Source organism: Camellia sinensis, chromosome 9 (assembly GCF_055761805.1).
Source record: "Camellia sinensis isolate YWXY chromosome 9, ASM5576180v1, whole genome shotgun sequence".
Classification (NCBI taxonomy): domain Eukaryota; kingdom Viridiplantae; phylum Streptophyta; class Magnoliopsida; order Ericales; family Theaceae; genus Camellia; species Camellia sinensis.
In genome coordinates, this window is record NC_138969.1 from 198705137 (window position 1) to 198729998 (window position 24862).

Genomic DNA, 24862 nt, shown 5'->3' on the forward strand with positions numbered 1-24862 from the left:
TGACAAATAAAAATATCTCATTTTTATTAGAAGTGTGATAAAAAAAATAGATTGATATTTTAATCACACTTGATTTGATTGAGTGTGATAATATTGATTTTTTATGTCACTTTTCAATTAAGTGATTATATATATATATATATATATTTTAATGACACATTCTAATTAACATCGGATTAAAGATCACATAAGAAGAATTAAAAATATCTCACTTTTATTAGAATTGTGATTAAAAAAATTTAAATGATTTTTTAATCACACTTAATTTAATGGGTGAGATAATATTTTTTTAATCACCTATTTTAAATAAGTGTGTTTATATATATTTATTTTAATCACAGTTCCAAGGTGTGATTGTATATAATTTTTCAATTTTGTTTTTATATCATTATAATATAATAAAATGATTTTTGAAAATGTTTTAGAGAGATAATTGATTAGAATGCTCAGATCATTTTAAATGAAAAATTAACGGATGAGATCATTGGGAAAAATTATGAGTAGACCAAAATCGCAACTCTTTCCTCCTTGCCATTTCCTTCTTTATTTTGTAGAAACTCTCTCTCTGTCTCTCTCTCCCACGTATAGCCTCTATAGCTGTCTCCTTCTTTTCTCTGACACCAAACATCTTTTGCTACTGACGCTGCTCCTCCCTTCCGTGCAACCCTTCGCAATCCTTCATACTCTCACAACTTCGAGTCTTATCACCATTGTTGGTTTGATGAAGAACTACAGATCTAATCTTGTAAGTTTCTGACTTCAAAATTTCAATAGTTTCTTCTAGTTTTTGTCTGATGTTCTGAAGCTAATTTTTTTTTTTTTTTATGACACCCTTTCCTTCGTAAAACCGGAACTAGGGCATTTGATTCAACTGTTGTAGTATTCAAAAATCGAAATCCACATATTGAAATATAGAGTTTTGGTTTCAAAACCACCATTGTTGGCTAAGGAAAAACTGGTTTTGTAAGGTTCTAAAGCTAGTTTTTTTTTAAAATGTTTTTTTTATGTTTTCTTTGAATTTTTTTTCTCATGTTTTGAAGCTACAATATGATTTTTTTTTCCCCTCATTTCTTGAAACCCTTCCCTTCTTGAAATAGAAATTAGGGCATTTGATTAAACTCTTGTAGTATTTAAAGATTAGGGCAATATATTTGAAGATTACATTTTTAAAAAAGTTTTCTTTGTATTATTTTCTCATGTTCTAAATCTACAATTTGATTTTTTTTTTCCCCTTATCTAAAACCCCTCCCATTTTAAAATGAAAATTAGGGCTTTTGATTCAACTATTTTAGTATTTGAAAATCAAAATAATCAATGATATCAAGATTGCATAAATTTAATTATTCAAGAGATACCAATGGGGAACCAGTTGTGGCATCTTTTAATTAAACTCATATTTTCTTAGTGTTATGGCACAGGTATATAAGGTATTTTTGTTTGCTGTGGCATCTCTCAATTGGCTAACAATTTGAACCGAGTATGGATTTTGAGTGCTTTATTGTTTTATGCAATTGATGGGTTCTATTCACCTTTGATTTTTTTTTTTTTAATTGCTCTGAATTTTTAAGCAACCTTTTTTACATTTTCCATATAACATAGCCCCATCTATATATTACTTATCTATACACATGTCTAATAATCTATTGTCATAGAAAGTTGATTGGTCACTCAAAATTATGGCTCCGTTAATATAATCTGGACATTTGAATCCAAGTTTATTACATTAAATTTTTAACTTTGTTTTGGCATGTATTGCTTGGTTCATTTTAATTTCGTTTGATGAACAAAATGTGCACTTCAAGACCATCAATTGAAGGTTTAGTCTATCGTGCTTGGAGCTCAAGATGCTATTTGGTGTGTTTTGAAAAAAAAAAAAAAACTGCTGTCTTTATGAGTGACAGTATTGAAATAAGAAGCCCATTAACAAAATTGAGAGCCTTAGTCAATTGGTATTGCACTGAACATTTAACATGTTGCACATGTTGATACGAAAATATTTTGAAGACCTCGTCAATCAGAAAAACTCATTTTTTGCAAAGCATTCTATCGATGCAAACTTTGTGATTATAATATCTATGAAGACAAATCATGGATCAATGAAATTTTGTTATTATGACATGGACGGTGAAAGGAAGCCTCATCAAAATTGTTATTCTTAGTTGATAAAAACACATGTTGGAACATAGCATATGTTTAAAGCAATTATTCTTTTGCAGTCTGATTGTCATAATACTGTAACAACTTGGAATTGTTTTTCTTTCTTTCAAGTTATATTTTTTTAAAAAAATTAATCATACATTAGTTTGTTAAATGCAAATCCATTAGTAGTTATTTGACAAAAGCTCATATTGGAATGCATACAGGGACTGACTGACCATAAAAATTCATTGGGTGCACCACTTTGCCCTTATAGGTAAAACATTCAGTGTTTTACCATCTTTTCGAGAAGAATATAGCGATCCCGGTTTTTCCTCCATTTTATTTTGTATTCTGGACTTGGTTCCGTAGATGTGGCTTGTTGTATTTAGCTTGTTTCCATCCTTCAATACTTTGTATTTGAGTTATAGGATGTTTTGGGCAGGTTCGTTTCAGGTTGGTTGTGATTGAAAGCATATGGTTGCTGTCCAGTTTTTAGCCTCTTCGCTCGAGCCAGGACTTTGTCGCTCAAGCGAGCCCTTGTGTTGTTGCTTTTTTGCTCGAGCGAGGGTTTGTACGCTCGAGCGAGCTTTTCGTGTCTTCAGGTTTTGTTCAGACGCAGCCTTGGCTCGAGCGAGCTGTTCTTCGCTCGAGCGAGCGAGCTGTATGTTTTGGGCTTCTTCGCTCGAGCGAGCGTTTCTTCGCTCAAGCATACTTCTGGGTTGCAGACCTGAAGCTTCGTGTTTTTCGCTCGAGCGAGGTTTCTTTGTGTCTGGTCGCTCGAGCGACCACTCATTCGCTCGAGCGAGGAACGTATATATCAGTTCGCAGCAACAGCTTCTTCTTCACTTTTTGATTTCCCTTTTTGTCTAAAACCCCAGATTCGACTCCCTCTCTCTCTACACTCACCTTCTCTCTAGGGATTGATCTAGTTCTTGGGTGTTCCTACCCTAATCTCTTTGTAAGAAAGTTAGAGGGTTGTGTGGGCTTCGTTTTGATCCGAAAAACTTTGGGATTGGAGCACTTCCGAGTTTGGCTCTTCTTCTCCTTAGGTTCTTCATTTGAGGTAGGGATTCTCCTTGTTCTTTTTCAATACTCCGTCTATAGATAGACATGTGGTAGTTTTGTATTGCATGAAAATCATATCATGTTGAATTTCTTTGAAAACCATGTGAGGGAACCTAGGGTTGGTTGTTGAAAATGATTATATTTATCATTGATAGTTCTTTGGGTTAATTGGAGTGTAAATTAGCATGTTATTGTGGAAAGAAGAAAAAGCCCTAATTTATGTTTTGATTTGGTAAATTGAAATGGAGGGTAGTTGAACAATACTTGTAAATTACTATTGTTAATATGAGTTGGGTCAAGGTGTTAATGCCTCAGGGATTAACTATGGCTTTGGGGTTGTTTTGAAATGAATATATTGAACCGAGTTGGATTATGGCTTTTATTATTCATGGGATTGGTTTTGTAGAACAAAAAGAATGGAATTGATTTTTGTGAATGAGAAAGGTGTTTTTGGGAATAAGTGGTGTAACTTGTTGACTTGGGAAGTTTATGAAAATTGATCTTGAAAATGGAAAATGAAATGTTAACTCTATGTGAGCCTTGTAAAATGAATATGGAAATTGAACTATTATGTCTTGAGTGTTGAATACCCACATTTGGGGTTTTACCATTACCTATCTTACTAGCGTTGTTGTTGGGTTTAAGATCACATGATAGTTGAGTCTTCTAATAGGTGTACTGAATTCATGCATCTAGAGGTTTTGTCCTTGGTCATCGGTGGAGGATGACATTGTTGTGTTGAATTGTTGTGTTTGCATTACACTGGTGTTGATTGAACATTGTATGTAATGAAGTGCTATGATACATTATATATGTATAATTGTTAAGGAGGAGATAGGTGATGTACTCCAGTGTGTGGGAGGAGATAGGGGATGTACTCCACACACCTATGTGTTCATATATTTTAACACGTTGCTTATGTATCTTGATAGTTCATGTGTATATATTACACTTGTTGGTTATGTTATGTTGTATTGAAATTGTTAGTGTTATAAACTGCGCTTATAATGAAAGGTACCGCCACCTTCCAGTTAGCGCCTGGAGAATTGACTGCGCTTATAATCAAAGGTACCGTTACCTTCCAGCTAGCACCTGGAGAACTGACTTAGCCGGTAGAGTAGAGCTTTATTATTATTGTCTCAATGTATCTGAGTATATCATGGATTGCGATGGTTACAGTTTTGGAGGGCCGAGTTGCCTTACTTGTTGGTTGAATACATGTTGATGATTTGTTATCCCCTTTCTATTAAAGGCATACATGTATAGATATGAATGTGTTGGGAATAAACCAAAATACCATTATGAGATTTTGGGAAAGTGTGAAGGAAAAATTGGGATTTGAAAGTATGTTTTGAAAAAGGGAAAATCTGTAGTAAGCATGGAAAATGGGAGAGAAATAACGGGCTTAATGAAATTGTTTTTCTAAGTAATGTTATTGTCACGAAAGTTCGGGAACAAGGGATAATGAAATGAAATGAAATGAAAGATGAATCGCTTATAGCGCTGAATGGATTGACTGTTTTGAGAAAAGTTTATACTTCTGTATATTTTTGTATAAACTGCCACATTATTATTCTAGTACGAGATTGAGCATTCATGATCATAGCTATCTGTAAGTTGTTATTGTTGAGGATCATGCAGAGATCCCTACTAGACTATATGTTCATCCCACGTTGTTGAATCTTTTCAGGTGTTAAGCAAGATGTGCTACAAGATTTGGATCTTCTTATTTGTTGGTCACGGGGCCTCTATTGTGTTGGTAGAATGCCATATATGCAAAAGGGTTACACCCTTCTTCTGGATTCCTTAATGATGTAAGCCCTCGGGCAGTTTATTTAGAATGCTCATGTTGTATTTAATTTGCATTCGAATGAGAGAATTGTTATTCATTTCTATTAGTTGAACATTTGAGTTTATTTCCACATGTAATCTCTGATATTGAATTAAATTAATGAAGTTGGTAATGATTTCGAGTAATAAAAAGTGGGGCGTGACAAGAATTTCTTGAAAATGTCTAATGTAGTTTTGTCTTCATGTCATGTTATAATATCCTATTCTAGGGTTGTTTTGTTTCAGACACTATGATGACAAAGATGCTGAGGTAAGGCAAGGCTTTTGGAACTATCCATGTGTTCCCATGAAAGAAAGGTAAATATACTTAGACTTAAATGACTCAACTTCAGATTGCATTCAATTGTTTCTTACACGGTTAGGCATAGGAGTTTTCTTTTTCACTTTTTGAAGATAACAATTGAATATCATAGAGTTATTTACTAAGCAGAGTTTGTTGTTGTCAAATTTCCATTGAGAGTTCTATGGGTGAGAAATTTATGTCGTTTCATTAAATTGGGTTATCTTTCCCCATGATTACTTGCTGAATTTCAATGTTAAAGTATGAACTTCACATTATTGAGGTGTATTGTTAATAGTTCTAAAATACAAGTGGAAAATCAGTCAGGCTTAAATTGTAACAACACCAATCTATGATTAGTCGTTAAGCCATGATTAATTATGTCTAATGAGTAATTAAGATGAAATTCTGAATTAATTACATGTGTGTTGCATTATTTGTGTTTCTATCTATCTATCGTAGAAAGATCTGTTTGTGTTTCTGTTTTGTTTTGCAAATTGAAGGTCTTATCGGCATCTGATCACGAATTTGACTTGATATATGTGTTATTTGGAATTTTTAGGATTTTATGGTAGATTTAATTGAAATTCGATTTGGAACTGACTCCAGTAGAATAAATTAATGATAGTTGATTAAGTTAAGTTGGGATTAATTAAAACCATTAACTGAGCCTATATAGGGCTAATGTAAGCTTATATTAGAACACTCCACTCCTCATCTTTTTATTTCCAATGTAGAGAGAGATAGGAGGAAAATTGGACTCAACAAAGGAATTGGTTTGGAATCTAGCTAAAGACTTGAGAATTGGGAGAGACAACTTGGAATGCTTGCTAATTCAAGACTTCAAGTGAGTAAGCAACTTCTAAACCTTGTGATTATGTCATGAATTATGAGGAATCAACTGAAATAGGTGATTATATACAAGAATTAAGCTTAGAGAAGTGACTCAAGAACTCATACATGCATGCATGCACATCTCTTTACATTTTGAGCTTAAGTTTCAAGAACTCTCACATGCATGTAGTTACTCTAGCTTGGTTTTGGAAATTCATCAAGTTCTACATCATTTTATCTTAATTGATCATGTTTTGGAAGGAAAGAAATCATTTTTTATCATGCATGTGTAACATATTGAGTTTCAAGTCTGATTTCAACAATTGACTTACTCTTTGGAACTTGATTTTTGTGAAATGACTTTTAATTCATAAAGTTCTATAATTTTATATATGTTTTCTCAAGTTTTGGGCCCAAAAGAGGTGTTTAACAGCTTTGAATTTGAGTTTTGGATTGAGAACATCAATCTGGAAATTCCAAATTTCGACCTCACTACTCAAGCGATAGATCCTACGCTCGAGCGAGCACTCAGTATCTTGCACTTGTACTCGAGCGACCAAGATTTGGCTCGAGCGTAAAATGCATACTCCCAGAAGTTTTCATGTTTTGCAGACCGCTCGAGCGACAAGAGTTGCGCTTGAGCGAAGACCTTAGTCACACGCTCGAGCAACAGTTAAGCAATCGTTGAGTGGAGAATTCGCACAACTAGTACTTTTGTAGAGTTTACAGATCGCTCGAGCGACCAAAGTTGCGCTCGAGCAACCACTCACATTTTTTAACCTTCGCTCAAGCGAAGGAAGTTGCGCTCGAACGAGGACCCTGTTTTTAGCAATTTTGACTAAGTGGTTTGAGACACATTTTAGCATCCTCCTTGTATCCTAGGCATTCTTAAGCCTTAATTAAGACATAATAATGATGAGGATAAGTCTTGGAAACACACTAAGAACGAGACGTAATGAGTTACATATGTTCTAAGAATGTGTTTCAATGTGTATATGCTATGTGTTTGTATAGGTCACGCGCCATAGACTATTCGAATCTCCCGCTTTTTCTATTTTTGCTATCGGAGCCATCTGTAAGTAATAACTCCATAAAGTTATGTTTAACTTTAATTATTTTCTGATAATATGAACTGATCAGTTTTCTGAAATGCTATGTTATGTATGAGTGAATGATTTTCCAAGTTTTTAAAATGTATTCGTGGCATCCTGTGGACTTCCCCGAACGCTCCCGGGAGGGTGAAGTCCCGTTCTGTTCATTTGGGGTCACTACAGCTCAGGACTCTAAACTTGTCACGGTCCTAAGTCTGAACCAAAGAGTCCAAATCCGGCACATTGTTTTAAGAAAACAAATTTTTGAAAGAAGTGCCAAACATGGACTGTTTTTCCAGATACAGAGTCGCCACCTAAATATTTTATTTTGGGAAATTTAGGAAACCCTGACTCGGTGCCAAAAGGCCACGTGTCCGTCATCACCAAAGTTGCCTCGGCTCGGGAACTTGGGTACGATTGGGGAAGGTCACTTCGTGAGCACCCCCGCTCGCTCGGTCGTAGACCGACCTCTACTAACCATGATATCTATTTTTGAAAACATTGTGTGTTCTTATTCCGGTTATTAGCCTAGGTTACTATGTGATGCACGCAGCAAACAAGTATAGACCGGGTTGCCTGAATTGGAACAAAACATTTCATGTTTGTTTATTTGAAAGTGGTTTGATGGTGCTACCCGCAAGTAGGCTAAGACGTGGATTTGCCACCCTCGGGTGGGCTTAGAAAACATGATTTTGCCACTATCTAGTGGGCTTAAAACACACATTTGATGAATTATTCCAATTCAAATAACCCAACCTTCACCCACAGGCACTCAGGCAGTTATATCACATAAGCAATTAGCCTCATGGTAAGCATGCTATTCATGGCAGTCACTCACACGCATGCAAGGATGCTAAAGCATAAAACTTACCGAGTACTCCAAGCCAAAAACAGAAACTACATTAGAAATCATGCATGAATCCTAAGTATACAAAAATGCCTAATGCAACACATGCAAAATGCAACTATAGCAGGCTCGGCTATTCTAAGATGGCATATGGAATGTTGCAACTAACATGTATTCAATTTGGAATTGAAAGTACAATGCAATTAGTATGATGCGCCGAGCCCGGTGCATGCAATACAGATGAATGAATGCAAACATGCTGTCATACTGTGTGCTAATTTAAATATGCCCTAATCTAACCATCATAAGCGGATAAATAAAAGGGAGAAAGACGTGGGGTTGGAAGACATACATCACACTCACGCACACTTATTACAGTTGTGCCCTCGCGCAGAGGGTCCGAATAAATAATACAGTCCAAATATTACAGTCCCGAATAAAAGAATATTACAGTCCAAAATATTACAAAATTCTAATTAATTAATGAATTAACTAAGAAAGTAAATGAAACTGGCGTGCAAGCCAGGGACCGCCTTGCTTCTGATGGATGGTGCATGTCCGGGTTGTCTTGCGCGGAAATCCACCGGAATGCCCCAATTAGCCTCTGTTTACACCTGTTCTTGAAATGCGTGCCAAGCCCCAAAAGATTGCTGATTCTTCGTTTTGCTGCAACAGAGAGCAGGAAAGGGGCATAGCAATGTATTTGCACAGATATATGCATGTCTCGAACCTCGTGCCACCAATCACGCATACCGAGGCATGATGGCCGAGGAGTCAAAATGCACAACTCAATATAGGATGAATGCACATGAAACTATAGCTAAAACCTAACTCCATCATGGATAATCCGGAGTGTCGGTGACTGGGGAATTGAGACACATTCCGTCACTCGGAGTACGAAATGTACCTCGTTTCCCGTGCCCGGGCTAACTCCTATTCCGGACACGATGCAATATGCATGATATGCATGAAATGCAATCCTAACATACACAATGCTATGGAAATGAAATGCCTCGAAATGCATGCACACGGGCACGCAAACCGAGAAAATACAGAACGCGATCTAAAATGCAACCTAGTATGCACTATGATGTGAAAATGAGATACCTCGAAATGCGTGCACACAGGCACGCAAACCGAGGCGATGGCGGAATGCAATGAAAATGAGACGCCTTGAAGTGCGTGCGCACGGGCTCGCAAACCGAGGCGATGGCGGAATGCGATGCAAATGACATGGAAACATGATATGGGCTTATACCAACATGAATGAGCCTCAGCCACACTCACATAGGATGCCGGCGGATAAAAATGGGGTGCCTCGAAATACGTGCACACGGGCACGCAAACCGAGACAATGATAAAATGCGATGAAATGACATGGAAATGACAAATGTGCTTATACCAACATGAGTGAGCCTCAGCCACACTCACATAGGATGCCGGCGGATAAAAATGAAGTGCCTCGAAATGCGTGCGCACGGGCACGCAAACCGAGACAATGATAGAATGCGATGCAAATGACATGAAATGGATAGCAATCATTCTAATGGAATTTCAGCACTAAAATATGGGGGAAAACAGTCCCGAAATGAGGCGAAATGACATGAAATGCATGGAATTGTCCCGAAATGCGAATTTAGGAGCCCGAAATGGCCTATAGCTATGCCAAACATGCACAACATGGACATGCAATGCAAAGACAGAAGCTAGAAAGTCCCAAAAAAGGCACTTTCACAGTTATAAACATGGCCAAACAGCAAGCATAGGTATGGCAAAAATGGCATGCAAGAATAGGGGCCAAAAGAGGGGTAATGAAGCAAGTGATATAAGCAAAATCCAAACTGAAAAATTTCCTTCTACAACATTGAAGAGAGACCAAAAATATGAATATTTACAGTTTATTGCAGCCTCAAAATCAGTATAAAAACATGCTAAAAAGTGCAATGCAAAATGAGGCTCAAAAATGGCTATAACATGAAGTATGCAAAATAATCACCAAACAGCCAAAGACCCTTAATAAAACATGTAGAATGGACCAAAATAAACACTTTTTCAGAACTGTAAAATGGCCAAAAACAAAAGCATGATAGGCTAACTAAACATGCAAGAATGGGGAATAAAAGAGAGATATAACATGAAGTGACCTATGGAGGTCCCAAACCATGAAAGGACCTAAATGAAACATGAAGAATGGACCAAAATAAGCACCTTTTCAGAACTATAAAATGGCCAAAAACAAAAGCATGATAGGCTAACTAAACATGCAAGAATGGGGAAGAAAAGAGGAGTATAAAGGTAGGTACAACATGGAAGTCCCAAATGGTGTTGAGCCCTTCTTCAATGTTGAATAGGGGCTCAAAATAAGCCTAATATCAGTTTACAACATGCTCAAAAACAGATTACTCATGGGCCAAAAATAGCATGCAAGATTATGACATATAAGAGGATCAATGAAGCAAGTGCATCATGGAGGGCTCAAACAGGGTTGAGCCCTTAATGAAAAGTGAAGATGAGCTCAAAAGAGGGCCCTTTTCAGTTAGGGCCGGAGCTTGAAACAAAAAGCATAGGGGGCTTACCAATGGATCAAGAAAAAGGGTCAAAGTGAAGAAAAGTTACTCACCCTTGAAGACTAAGACTTTTGTTGCTTCTTGGACCAATTTGCAGCTTCTTTTGCCTTTGAGAAACCTTCCTTGTTGCTGGAAATGAGGTGGTGATGGTAGAGCTTGGTGGTGTAGAAGGAATGGAGCTTAGGGACTTAGAGATTTTTAAGGAAATGAGAGGTATAGAGATGGAGTTGTGTATGGAGGCTTGAAGGTGAAGTTTTCTAACCCCAACAAATGATCTAGCTTGCTTGCTATATAGGCCAACAAGGGGGTGTAAAGGTGGGGGAAAAGGAGACAAACTTTCCCCCACAAAATATCCCCCGGATAAAGATCTTTTTTGGGGGATAAAGCTCCACAGCTGTAAAGTGCACAGTGCAAAGAGCTCGGCCGGCCCATTACTTTTGCTGCAAGTGGCCGGCCGGCCACACCCCCTAGCCGGCCGGCTAGGGGTCAAAAGGGTCAATCAGATTTTCTGGCCGGCCACCAACTGATGCTATCCTCCTATCTGTGTACAACACAACCCTGTGGTTAAAAGTCCAAGAAAGTGGGTCTAAGGGGTTCAACATTAGCTCGGAAAGAGGGGTTCAAAAGGGTCAGGTGGAATTACTGGCCGGCCACCAACTTTTAGGGTCCTCTCATGTGTGTACATCACAAATATGTGGTTCAAAGTTCGAGAAAATGGGCTCAAGGTGTTCAACATTAGCCTGTAAGGAGGGGGTCAAAAGGGTCAAGTAACATTACTGGCCGGCCACCACTTTTTAAGGTCCTCCCATGTGTGTACATCACAAATATGTGGTTCAAAGTTCGAGAAAATGGGCTCAAGGTGTTCAACATTAGCCCGGAAGTGCGAAAAACGGGCGCCGGAGGGCGTCGGAGGATGTATAACTGGTTGCTGCAACAATTACTGGCCTCCCACCCTTCAGTGACCTTCCTGGTGATGAAACAGAGGTACCTGCCAAAAATGAACGAAAACCGTTGCAAAATGAAAGTTCTGGGGCCAAAACACGCAGTTCGGGGTCCCGAAAATGGGCTGTTAAGCACCGAAAGTGGCGTTTGGCCACGAAGTGGGTTTCTCAGCCCCCAGTGTCCCTCAAAAGGGAGTAAATAACATGTATGCCAAAAATCGGAGCAATAGGAGATGGTTAAGCGGTCCCGAACCGAGGTACACGGCCTGACGGCTCCGAAAACCGGAAACCAGACTCCGAAATGGGCAAAATGGCCTACGGCCACCAAATGTAGCCTACGGACATTGAGAGATGGTCTACGGGACCTCTCCCTTCCCTCAAGAAAAGAAACAGAGAAAACCGAGTCTGGTTCGCAAACCGAGGCAAGGTACAAAAGAGGGTTCGGAAGTCCGGAGGCAGGGCTCACGGCTGCGACTCTGAAACTTCTGAACGAGCACATTATGCAACATCACCAAGCGCTCAATCGGTGACGTCTGAGTCTTAAGGTCGGTCAAAAATGGGGTGTCTACAGTTGCCCCTCTTTGACAGAACTCAGAAGTCACAAGTGACGGGAGTGAATGTCAAAGCCCAGAGACGACCCATTTTTGACAAGGCCGAAGACTTAGACAAAACGTACAAGATAAACAGAGATGTGCCCGCAGGCATGCCCGCAGGCAGGGGCAAAGTGATATGCCAGAAGATTTTGAAGATTGGACTTATACGCTACGCGAAGCCGGTTTTGAAAGTTGGACTTATACGCTACGCGAAGCCGGTTATCACTCATGATCATGCAAAGAGAGCTGTAATGAAGCAAATATGCGACAATTTTAAGCAAGTGAATACAAATCTAACTACATTTCATCCAGAAAGGATGTAAGAAAATTATGCAATTCTCGCTGCGTCTCACGCGGAGAAGGTTAAAAGCGACTACTGAGACTACCCGGAGCCTAACACACAACATCCCTCTACGTATCACACATAGGAGAGGAAGAAGGCAAACCTCTCAGCGTATTACACGCAAAAGAGGAAAGGCAAATTTCTCAGCGTATCACACGCAAGAGAAAACCGCTCAGCATATCACATGCAAGAGAGAAAAGGGAAATTTCTCAACGTATCACACGCAAGAGAAAACCTCTCAGCATATCACATGCAAGAGAGAAAAGATAAGTTTCTCAGCATATCACACGCAAGAGAAAACCTCTCAGCATATCACATGCAAGAGAGGAAAGATAAATTTCTCAGCGTATCACACGCAAGAGAAAACTCTCAGCATATCACATGCAAGGGAGGAAAGATAAATTTCTCAGCGTATCACACGCAAGAGAAAACCTCTCAGCATATCACATGCAAGGGAGGAAAGAGAAATTTCTCAGCGTATCACACGCAAGAGAAAACCTCTCAGCATATCACATGCAAGAGAGAAAAGAGAAATTTCTCAGCGTATCACACGCAAGAGAAAACCTCTCAGCATATCACATGCAAGAGAGAAAAGATAAGTTTCTCAGCGTATCACACGCAAGAGAAAACCTCTCAGCATATCACATGCAAGGGAGGAAAGATAAATTTCTCAGCGTATCACACGCAAGAGAAAACCTCTCAGCATATCACATGCTAGGGAGGAAAGGGGTGGATGAACGCCGGAATTCATCCGAATGTTCGAAACCAAAGATGCCCTAACGCATCGCATGCGAGAGGAGAAAAGACGACAATTGCAAATGAAAAGGTGCATAACGATGCAGGTGAAGTGTACATAACAATGCCAGTAATGAGCATAACAATGCTAGATAGATGTGCATAACAATGCAATTGATGAGCATAACAATGCTAGATAAATGTGCATAACAATGCAATTGATGAGCATAACAATGCTAGATAAATGTGCGTGACAACACCCGTTTGAAACAAAAATACCGAATAAGGGCATGCAAGCCTTAAGTAGACCAAATTCCAAACGCAACCTCTGATTTACTTCTCGAAGGGGTCACCATATATTCCAAAAAGGATACACCTCGTGCATGCCGACTGACGATGAGTTACACATCGAAGACATGAGTTGAAAATTCCGCAGAAACATTTTGAGCTGAAAAGAGTGGGTTCTCCTTGCACTTTCTTGATTGTACTTCCAAACTGCAGTTATTACCTTTCCTTCCTGGTTATGTTCACAACTTTCCCTATTCTCCAACGGGGTGACAGACTAGGTTGATTCAGTATCCAGAATCGAGGCGCATTCACATGCTATCTCAATCTATGGGGCTGCCATACAGATTTCAAGCCGAGGGTAGACCCCTGGGTATTTAAACTAGACTTTAGTCTCAGAAATTCCGAACCTTTGCGTTCTAGGCAATAGCCGTCCGAACTCTAGTTTCCACCGTCGCAGTTGGTCTCCTAGGAACTCATTGCAAACACAGCCAAGATGCATCTGGCAGGGGCTGGTTTTCTGAGGGAGCACTTCGATTGCCATTTTGGCTTGAAGCGGACTGGATCTTGAGCTTGAGGTAGAGGCACACTCATACTTCGGAGCATTGGCAAGACCTGAAGAGGTACACACGGAATGTAGTCCTGGAACTTACTGAAGTTGAAACAAACTCAGATACCCGACATTTTCCTCTTTTGCTTTTGCTTTGCAGTCTGGAACCCATATAGCTTCAGATAGGTCCTGATTTTATTGTTCTGACATGACCTGGGTTGAACCCTGCGGTTTTATGAAAGAATGAATCTTGTTTTGCATAGATGTGGAGAACGGCACGGCACTCGGAGCGCAAAACGCTTTTATTTTTGAAATTAAGAAATGAGTTCTTAACCGGGTATTGAGCCTACGACTGAACACAGCGAAAAAAACTCAACAAGGAAATAAAAAGCGCACAACCTAGACACATCGAGTAACACTCAAAACGACTCAAAACAAGAATCGAGATAAAACAAAAAGACACGACACCCGGACGTGCACAGGGAGCCTGTTTCATCGGGTAGTGTTTCCCACCCTTTCTCATTTGTGGTTCTCACATCACTCGGCCCTCAAGCTCTGTTTTTCTGAAAAAAGCCCTGTTCTCACTTTTCCTCTCATCGCACGTCTCTTTATTCTTCATTCTCTCATTTTTCAGCCCTCCCCTGGGTGGCTGATGGATGAATAGGAAGTTGCGGGCTCACACCCAACATAATCAGCTCGCGGCTATTTCCTTCGGTGACATCTGTCGATGCGCCGGATGAGGGAATGGAGCATCTCGATCCATTCCAATTCGTGCTTCGCACTCGGCTTGATACCTTGCTGCTTGGAGGATGAGAGAGCTTTCTGCCCTTTGTTGTGCCCTTTTCTGGCAGGTAGAGTGCCCTTTTGGCAAGTAGAGTGCCTTTCTTGGCAAGTATGTTGACAATGGGAAAGACAGGAAGCCTGACTCAACTGTGCCCCTAGTTCATCATTTTGACCATTTTTTTTTAGTTTTCTCCTAAAAATTTTGACCAAAATGAGAGTTAGATTAACATGTTTGTTCAATTTTCTGATTTGAAATCATGCAAGTTATGTTGTGAGCACTGGAAATTTTCCCTTTTTTGGGTCCAAGAAATGGTCCAGTTTTAAAAATGGAATACTTTTCGAGAAGATTAGTCAACCTTAGTAAAAATTCTCAAAAACTATTTTTGCAAACGACCACTGCTCAACGAGCACGGAACCTACTCTTGAGATGCACAACCTCGGATCTGTAACAATGGAAAATTTCCCCTTGTCTGAAGGACACTGCATGGCAACGGAAAGTTGCCCCTTGTTTGAACGGCACCGCGGCGCATTGAATGGCAACGGAAAGTTACCCCTTATTTGGACGGCACCGTAGCGCATTGAATGGCAACGGAAAGTTGCCCCTTGTGTGAATGGCACCGCAGCGCATTAAATGGCAACGGAAAGTTGCCCCTTGTGTGAATGGCACCGCAGCGCATTATAATCAGTCCTCGAAACGATGATTGCAACCGAACTCTCGGATACAGAGAAAGCAAATATTATCAGAACCATCACATGGACATGATCGAATTTGAAGTGTTTTAGGGCTGGACTTCAGAACGAAGTTGCCTACGTATCCCAAGGATGGGAATCAAGCCTCACGTAGTTCGGGGTTAAGGTACACTCGGGTATTAACCTCTCCTTTTTAGGCTCTAACTTTTGCCAAGGCGCCCGTTGCGGGTTTTCGACCTCGCGAGCTTTGTTCTTCTTTTCTCTTCAATTCTTTTCATTTCTTTTCCTTTTTTGTTCTTTTCTTTGCATCTTTCTTTTTTATTCTCTTTTTTCCTTTTCTTTTGCATTTTTTTTGCTTCTTTTTTCTTGTATTTTTCTCTTGCTCTAACTTTTGCCTGGGTCGCCCTTCCGGGTTTTCGGCCCAGCGAGCCTCTCAAGGGTAAAAGTGTAGCTTTGTCCATGTCAAATGGTTTTGAGATCCTGAAGTCATCTGAATCCAGGAGAATGGCTGTTGTTCTAGCTTCGCAAGCTTCTTTTGATGAGATCTGATCTTCTTGACCTGACTTTCCTGGCCTCTTGTTCGAGGGCTGCTTCAAATCTGGCCACACAGGCCTCACATCATAGTTGACCGTTGAACCTTCTGAATTCAAGTTTCAAGGTTTGGAAGCAAAGGGGTTGAGTCTTGAGGCTGAGAGCGATCCTAGGCTGCACAATCTCAGGAGCGATTCCACACAGGTCTTCGCAGGACCGCGCAAAACATTTTGTTTTTGAAAGTTTTTAAGAAAGTGACAAATCACTCATGCTGAAGATAGTGTGAAACCAGTCTGGATCAAGCCAGGGTCCTTCTCAGTACTCACGCTAACAAGCATGATTCCATTCATTAAGGGCTTAGCACGCCTCTCTTTCTCTCAAATGATCAAAGTTTTGCAAAACCCGAGGAATTCCTTCCTCTTCGTTTTCACTGCAGTGTTCAAAAAGTTTTGAAAAACTTAGGTCAATGCAATGATTCTGGGGCACAAGAGAGCAGGTGGAATGCACTGCTATTTCATTCAAACTTTCTGGCACAATTGGCGCACGGCCGAGGCAAACACAGAAGCGCAAAAATTACTGTTGTTTCATTCAAATCTGTTGGTACAACTGGCTTCCTGGCAGAAACAGACTCAAAACAAAATGAAAAGACAAACATAAAACAAAATGGTGACGCCCGAGGTAACATCCCCCGGAATCACCCGACTTCTATACAACAGGACTGACTCGGTACAACAAGACAGACCCAAAACAAAAGAGACTGACTCAAAACAAAAAGACAGACTCAAAACAAAACAACAAGACTGACCCAATACCCAAGTCAGAAACTGGCATTCGCAAATGCTCAGAATAGTGCCTGTCCTTCCCACATCTGGAGTAAATCGAGTGCCACCCGCAGCTGGTTCATCCCTCGATCACATCACATTATCCTCCCTATAAATTCACTGATCAAGTGCCGATAGACTTTGTAGGCCCTGGTGCAGGGATGACCCCGTTGTCGATCAGATCTTGTATTTCGTGGCGGAGACGAAAGCACATGTCAGTGTCATGGCCAGCTCGTTGATGGAAGGCACAGTAGTCGGTTGGGTTGTGTGAGAGAGGGAGGTTCTTTGGTAATGGCTGCGGTTCCAGGGGCTTCAGATGCCCTTTCTTGATCAAAGCCTCTAGAGCCTTTGACAAAGGCATATAAAGTGGGGTGAAAACCTTCTTGGCTTGGGGTGGATGTTTGGCTGCTTGCGAGCTACTTCCGGACGCACCGGCGAATGGGGTAGCTGTTTTTGATACGGTGGTAGCCACCATGCCCACATCAGAAGATCTTGCAGCTGCATCACCACTGGTGGTCGCATTCGAACTGCGGGTAAACGCCCTCCTGGGTTGCTCCTTATCTTGGTCAAACAGACCTTGCCTCATTGCATCTTCGATTTGTACCCCCATATCGTGCAAATCTGAGAAAGTGGGAAAGGGGATTACAATCATTCTCTGCATTAGCTTAGGCTGGAGATTGCGCACAATCATCCGGATTTGATCCTTATCAGTAGGCCTTAGAGTCATCATCGAGGCCTTCGCTCTCCACCGAGACACGAATTTTGAGAAGCTCTCCTTCGGCTCCTGCCTCATTGTCTCAAGATCGCGGGTCGTAATCTCAATTTGGGTATTGTATGAATATTGTGCGACGAAGGCCTCGGCCATCTCCTCCCAGCTTTGCTTTACTGAATCCTCCAATTTGGCATACCAGGTGACTGCAATACCCGACAGGGTCCGGCCAAAAAGGGAGAGCTTCTGCAATCTTGTCAAGCCCATCGGGCGCAAAACATCTGAAAATAAGCTCAGGTGGACCATGGGATCTCCTGACCCATCAAAACGGTCGATGAGAGGCATCTTGAACCTATCCGGCAGAGTTACAGCTACGTCGGTGTACTCGTCCTCAATGCCCGGGATGGACTTTACCCCCTGGGATTTCTTGAACAGCTTTTCGAGCTTGCTCAACTTCAACGCTGTGGGGTCGACCTCGAACTCGGAGGGAGAGTCTGGTAAATTGGTAGGTGTTTTGGATAGTTGAGGTAAAATTGGGGGTGGAGCCGGCCCTGCCGGAATGTCCGTACCTTCCTGGACATTTGGCGTCTCCCCAGGTGTTGGAGCTCCTGTTGGGGGAGGAACTTGTTGTGAGGTGGATGCGTCGCTTTGCTGTTGCAGCTTGATGATGAGCTCGGCCTGCTGAGCCATGATCGCAGCCTGCTGTTTGGCAAATTCCTCCTGACGGGCAGCATCCTGCTGCATGAGTTTCATACTTTCGTGCATCTGGCGCAGCATGGCCTCCATCCCCGACGTGTTCTGCTGTTCCATCTGACTGATTGGTAACTATCCCGGCAGTAGAAACTGAGACCTCAGCCTGACTGTTCACTGGTGGGGTGGATAAGGGCCACTGATCTGGTAACTGCTGAACCGGTGATTTGTGCCTGACTAGCCCTTTTTACCCTGCCTCTGGTAGAGGAACACTGATTGCCCTTGAACTGAATCCCTGACCTAGCAAAGTCTATCAGCACAAGTTCGATGAACCTCGGGAGATATCGGAGCCTTCTGAAGCTATAGTTCCAAGACTACCTAGCAAAAGAGAAAAACAGACAGCATCTCAGCCTGATTCCATCTGAACAGTTACGAGCATAGTTGAATGAGTGTGCCCTCCACTGAATTCTGCCCAAATTTCTGCCCCTGCAAACTGATGCCCTCAGGTAAAACTAATTCCCAGATACTGATTGATGCCCGCAGGCCTGATGCCCAAACTCATACACTGATACATGCATTCCTGTAGAGACACACTCTAAAGCACATAACAGATAAGTGAGAGTCAAAACACCCCTATATTGGGGTAAGGTTTCCCTGTCCTATTTTGTCAGGAGCTAGGGTTTTACTACGCACGCAGCGGTTTCAAACAACTTATAAACGGGTAAGCAACCTGTCCTAGTTTGGAATGGTCACTATCGATCCGAATATGCACTAGGTCGAATGGTCAAAGAGGGTGCCCCGGTAAAACCGGGGTTTGTGTTCCCATACTGGCAGAGCCCACAACCGGTCAGCCTTATGGTCATGCCTGGACAAGACAAGCCTCCGGCAAACCGTTCAGGAATAGCAGATGGCAAACACGGTGTCCTAGGCGCACCAATGCAAATGCAATGCAAAGAATCACACAAGTGTAGTCAAAAACAGATATAACGAGTTCGAGTCAAGTTCTCTAAATCCCCAGCGGAGTCGCCAGAAACTGTGGACGTCCCCGAATGCTCCCGGGAGGGTGAAGTCCCGTTCTGTTCATTTGGGGTCACTACAGCTCAGGACTCTAAAATTGTCACGGTCCTAAGTCTGAACCAAAGAGTCCAAATCCGACACATTGTTTTAAGAAAACAGATTTTTGAAAGAAGTGCCAAACATGGACTGCTTTGCCAGATACAGAGTCGCCACCTAAATATTTTATTTTGGGAAATTTAGGAAACCCCGACTCGGTGCCAAAAGGCCACGTGTCCGTCATCACCAAAGTTGCCTCGGCTCGGGAACTTGGGTACGATTGGGGAAGGTCACTTCGTGAGCACCCCCGCTCGCCCAGTCATAGACCGGCCTCTACTAACCATGATATCTATTTTTGAAAACATTGTGTGTTCTTATTCCGGTTATTAGCCTAGGTTACTATGTGATGCGCGCAGCAAACAAGTATAGACCGGGTTGCCTGAATTGGAACAAAACATTTCATGTTTATTTATTTGAAAGTGGTTTGATGGTGCTACCCGCAAGTAGGCTAAGACGTGGATTTGCCACCCTCGGGTGGGCTTAGAAAACATGATTTTGCCACTATCTAGTGGGCTTAAAACACACATTTGATGAATTATTCCAATTCAAATAACCCAACCTTCACCCACAGGCACTCAGGCAGTTATATCACATAAGCAATTAGCCTCGTGGTAAGCATGCTATTCATGGCAGTCACTCACACGCATGCAAGGATGCTAAAGCATAAAACTTACCGAGTACTCCAAGCCAAAAACAGAAACTACATTAGAAATCATGCATGAATCCTAAGTATACAAAAATGCCTAATGCAACACATGCAAAATGCAACTATAGCAGGCTCGGCTATTCTAAGATGGCATATGGAATGTTGCAACTAACATGTATTCAATTTGGAATTGAAAGTACAATGCAATTAGTATGATGCGCCGAGCCCGGTGCATGCAATACAGATGAATGAATGCAAACATGCTGTCATACTGTGTGCTAATTTAAATATGCCCTAATCTAACCATCATAAGCGGATAAATAAAAGGGAGAAAGACGTGGGGTTGGAAGACATACATCACACTCACGCACACTTATTACAGTTGTGCCCTCGCGCAGAGGGTCCGAATAAATAATACAGTCCAAATATTACAGTCCCGAATAAAAGAATATTACAGTCCAAAATATTACAAAATTCTAATTAATTAATGAATTAACTAAGAAAGTAAATGAAACTGGCGTGCAAGCCAGGGACCGCCTTGCTTCTGATGGATGGTGCATGTCCGGGTTGTCTTGCGCGGAAATCCACCGGAATGCCCCAATTAGCCTCTGTTTACACCTGTTCTTGAAATGCGTGCCAAGCCCCAAAAGATTGCTGATTCTTCGTTTTGCTGCAACAGAGAGCAGGAAAGGGGCATAGCAATGTATTTGCACAGATATATGCATGTCTCGAACCTCGTGCCACCAATCACGCATACCGAGGCATGATGGCCGAGGAGTCAAAATGCACAACTCAATATAGGATGAATGCACATGAAACTATAGCTAAAACCTAACTCCATCATGGATAATCCGGAGTGTCGGTGACTGGGGAATTGAGACACATTCCGTCACTCGGAGTACGAAATGTACCTCGTTTCCCGTGCCCGGGCTAACTCCTATTCCGGACACGATGCAATATGCATGATATGCATGAAATGCAATCCTAACATACACAATGCTATGGAAATGAAATGCCTCGAAATGCATGCACACGGGCACGCAAACCGAGAAAATATAGAACGCGATCTAAAATGCAACCTAGTATGCACTATGATGTGAAAATGAGATACCTCGAAATGCGTGCACACAGGCACGCAAACCGAGGCGATGGCGGAATGCAATGAAAATGAGACGCCTTGAAATGCGTGCGCACGGGCTCGCAAACCGAGGCGATGGCGGAATGCGATGCAAATGACATGGAAACATGATATGGGCTTATACCAACATGAATGAGCCTCAGCCACACTCACATAGGATGCCGGCGGATAAAAATGGGGTGCCTCGAAATGCGTGCACACGGGCACGCAAACCGAGACAATGATAAAATGCGATGAAATGACATGGAAATGACAAATGGGCTTATACCAACATGAGTGAGCCTCAGCCACACTCACATAGGATGCCGGCGGATAAAAATGAAGTGCCTCGAAATGCGTGCGCACGGGCACGCAAACCGAGGCAATGATAGAATGCGATGCAAATGACATGAAATGGATAGCAATCATTCTAATGGAATTTCAGCACTAAAATATGGGGGAAAACAGTCCCGAAATGAGGCGAAATGACATGAAATGCATGGAATTGTCCCGAAATGCGAATTTAGGCGCCCGAAATGGCCTATAGCTATGCCAAACATGCACAACATGGACATGCAATGCAAAGACAGAAGCTAGAAAGTCCCAAAAAAGGCACTTTCACAGTTATAAACATGGACAAACAGCAAGCATAGGTATGGCAAAAATGGCATGCAAGAATAGGGGCCAAAAGAGGGGTAATGAAGCAAGTGATATAAGCAAAATCCAAACTGAAAAATTTCCTTCTACAACATTGAAGAGAGACCAAAAATATGAATATTTAAAGTTTATTGCAGCCTCAAAATCAGTATACAAACATGCTAAAAAGTGCAATGCAAAATGAGGCTCAAAAATGGCTATAACATGAAGTATGCAAAATAATCACCAAACAGCCAAAGACCCTTAATAAAACATGTAGAATGGACCAAAATAAACACTTTTTCAGAACTGTAAAATGGCCAAAAACAAAAGCATGATAGGCTAACTAAACATGCAAGAATGGGGAATAAAAGAGAGATATAACATGAAGTGACCTATGGAGGTCCCAAACCATGAAAGGACCTAAATGAAACATGAAGAATGGATCAAAATAAGCACCTTTTCAGAACTGTAAAATGGCCAAAAACAAAAGCATGATAGGCTAACTAAACATGCAAGAATGGGGAAGAAAAGAGGAGTATAAAGGTAGGTACAACATGGAAGTCCCAAATGGTGATGAGCCCTTCTTCAATGTTGAATAGGGGCTCAAAATAAGCCTAATATCAGTTTACAACATGCTCAAAAACAGATTACTCATGGGCCAAAAATAGCATGCAAGATTATGACATATAAGAGGATCAATGAAGCAAGTGCATCATGGAGGGCTCAAACAGGGTTGAGCCCTTAATGAAAAGTGAAGATGAGCTCAAAAGAGGGCCCTTTTCAGTTAGGGCCGGAGCTTGAAACAAAAATCATAGGGGGCTTACCAATGGATCAAGAAAAAGGGTCAAAGTGAAGAAAAGTTACTCACCCTTGAAGACTAAGACTTTTGTTGCTTCTTGGACCAATTTGCAGCTTCTTTTGCCTTTGAGAAACCTTCCTTGTTGCTGGAAATGAGGTGGTGATGGTAGAGCTTGGTGGTGTAGAAGGAATGGAGCTTAGGGACTTAGAGATTTTTAAGGAAATGAGAGGTATAGAGATGGAGTTGTGTATGGAGGCTTGAAGGTGAAGTTTTCTAACCCCAACAAATGATCTAGCTTGCTTGCTATATAGGCCAACAAGGGGGTGTAAAGGTGGGGGAAAAGGAGACAAACTTTCCCCCACAAAATATCCCCCGGATAAAGATCTTTTCTGGGGGATAAAGCTCCACAGCTGTAAAGTGCACAGTGCAAAGAGCTCGGCCGGCCCATTACTTTTGCTGCAAGTGGCCGGCCGGCCACACCCCCTAGCCGGCCGGCTAGGGGTCAAAAGGGTTAATCAGATTTTCTGGCCGGCCACCAACTGATGCTATCCTCCTATCTGTGTACAACACAACCCTGTGGTTAAAAGTCCAAGAAAGTGGGTCTAAGGGGTTCAACATTAGCTCGGAAAGAGGGGTTCAAAAGGGTCAGGTGGAATTACTGGCCGGCCACCAACTTTTAGGGTCCTCTCATGTGTGTACATCACAAATATGTGGTTCAAAGTTCGAGAAAATGGGCTCAAGGTGTTCAACATTAGCCTGGAAGGAGGGGGTCAAAAGGGTCAAGTAACATTACTGGCCGGACACCACTTTTTAGGGTCCTCCCATGTGTGTACATCACAAATATGTGGTTCAAAGTTCGAGAAAATGGGCTCAAGGTGTTCAACATTAGCCCGGAAGTGCGAAAAACGGGCGCCGGAGGGCGTCGGAGGATGTATAACTGGTTGCTGCAACAATTGCTGGCCTCCCACCCTTCAATGACCTTTCTGGTGATGAAACAGAGGTACCTGCCAAAAATGAACGAAAACCGTTGCAAAATGAAAGTTCCGGGGCCAAAACACGCAGTTCGGGGTCCCGAAAATGGGCTGTTAAGCACCGAAAGTGGCGTTCGGCCACAAAGTGGGTTTCTCAGCCCCAGTGTCCCTCAAAAGGGAGTAAATAAGATGTATTCCAAAAACCAGAGCAATAGGAGATGGTTAAGCGGTCCCGAACCGAGGCACACGGCCTGACGGCTCCGAAAACCAGAAACCGGACTCCGAAATGGGCAAAATGGCCTACGGCCACCAAATGTAGCCTACGGACATTGAGAGATGGTCTACGGGACCTCTCCCTTCCCTCAAGAAAAGAAACAGAGAAAACCGAGTCTGGTTCGCAAACCGAGGCAAGGTACAAAAGAGGGTTCGGAAGTCCGGAGGCAGGGCTCACGGCCGCGACTCTGAAACTTCTGAACGAGCACATTATGCAACATCACCAAGCGCTCAATCGGTGACGTCTGAGTCTTAAGTTCGGTCAAAAATGGGGTGTCTACACATCCTTAGCATCATATGATATGCATCCCATTATGGGTCATCAGAATGCCTTTATGGTCATTCCTTTATGGGTCATCGGAAACGTCTCTGTGCACATGATTCATCAAAATGCCTTATGTCTGTCCCTTTATGGGTCATCTGAATGCCTTCACGTCGTCCCTTCATGGGTCATCGGATTTGTTAACGCTAATGGATGTACCATGTACTATCATGTGAAATTTATGAACTTTGAATGCGAATATGATTATGTATATGAATCTATTTCTTCTTTGATGTTTGATTATGCACAAGACTTTGTTTCTGTACGGACATCATTCATTAAAGCCTTTACTATGTTATTATTCACTGGGATTTTGCTCACTATTCATATTATGTATGTAGGTGAGCAGGCGTGTGACCAGGTCTAAACTGATGCGTGGAGAGCTTTGTTTAGTTAACCACCCCTTTTGTGCCTCCCTAGGAGGTTCCAGATTAAGTCAAGTCAAGTGGTCATGTTTTGGGAATGATGTTTTTAACTCTTGTTTTGTTTTCTTTTTGTGAGTCTCGTACAATTTCTGACTTTCTGTATAATGGGATAATGGGCTAAGTCCCACTTTTGTCTTATCTTTATTGGCGGGTGACATAAGATTGTTGTATTATGACGTCACGTGTATGTATATAAAAGATTAAATTATCTA

The 24862-nt window shown here is 41.7% G+C and overlaps 1 long non-coding RNA gene across 2 annotated transcripts; it reads left to right on the top strand.

The window, feature by feature from the left end:
• The first annotated feature begins 509 nt into the window (after positions 1-509).
• Positions 510-24862, top strand: LOC145798961 (uncharacterized). Of its 2 annotated transcripts, XR_014340886.1 has the most exons (4): positions 510-745; positions 2364-2413; positions 5265-5352; positions 24567-24862. It is a non-coding gene; the product is annotated as an uncharacterized LOC145798961 (long non-coding RNA). The 2 variants fall into 2 exon arrangements; XR_014340887.1 differs by lacking the exon at positions 2364-2413.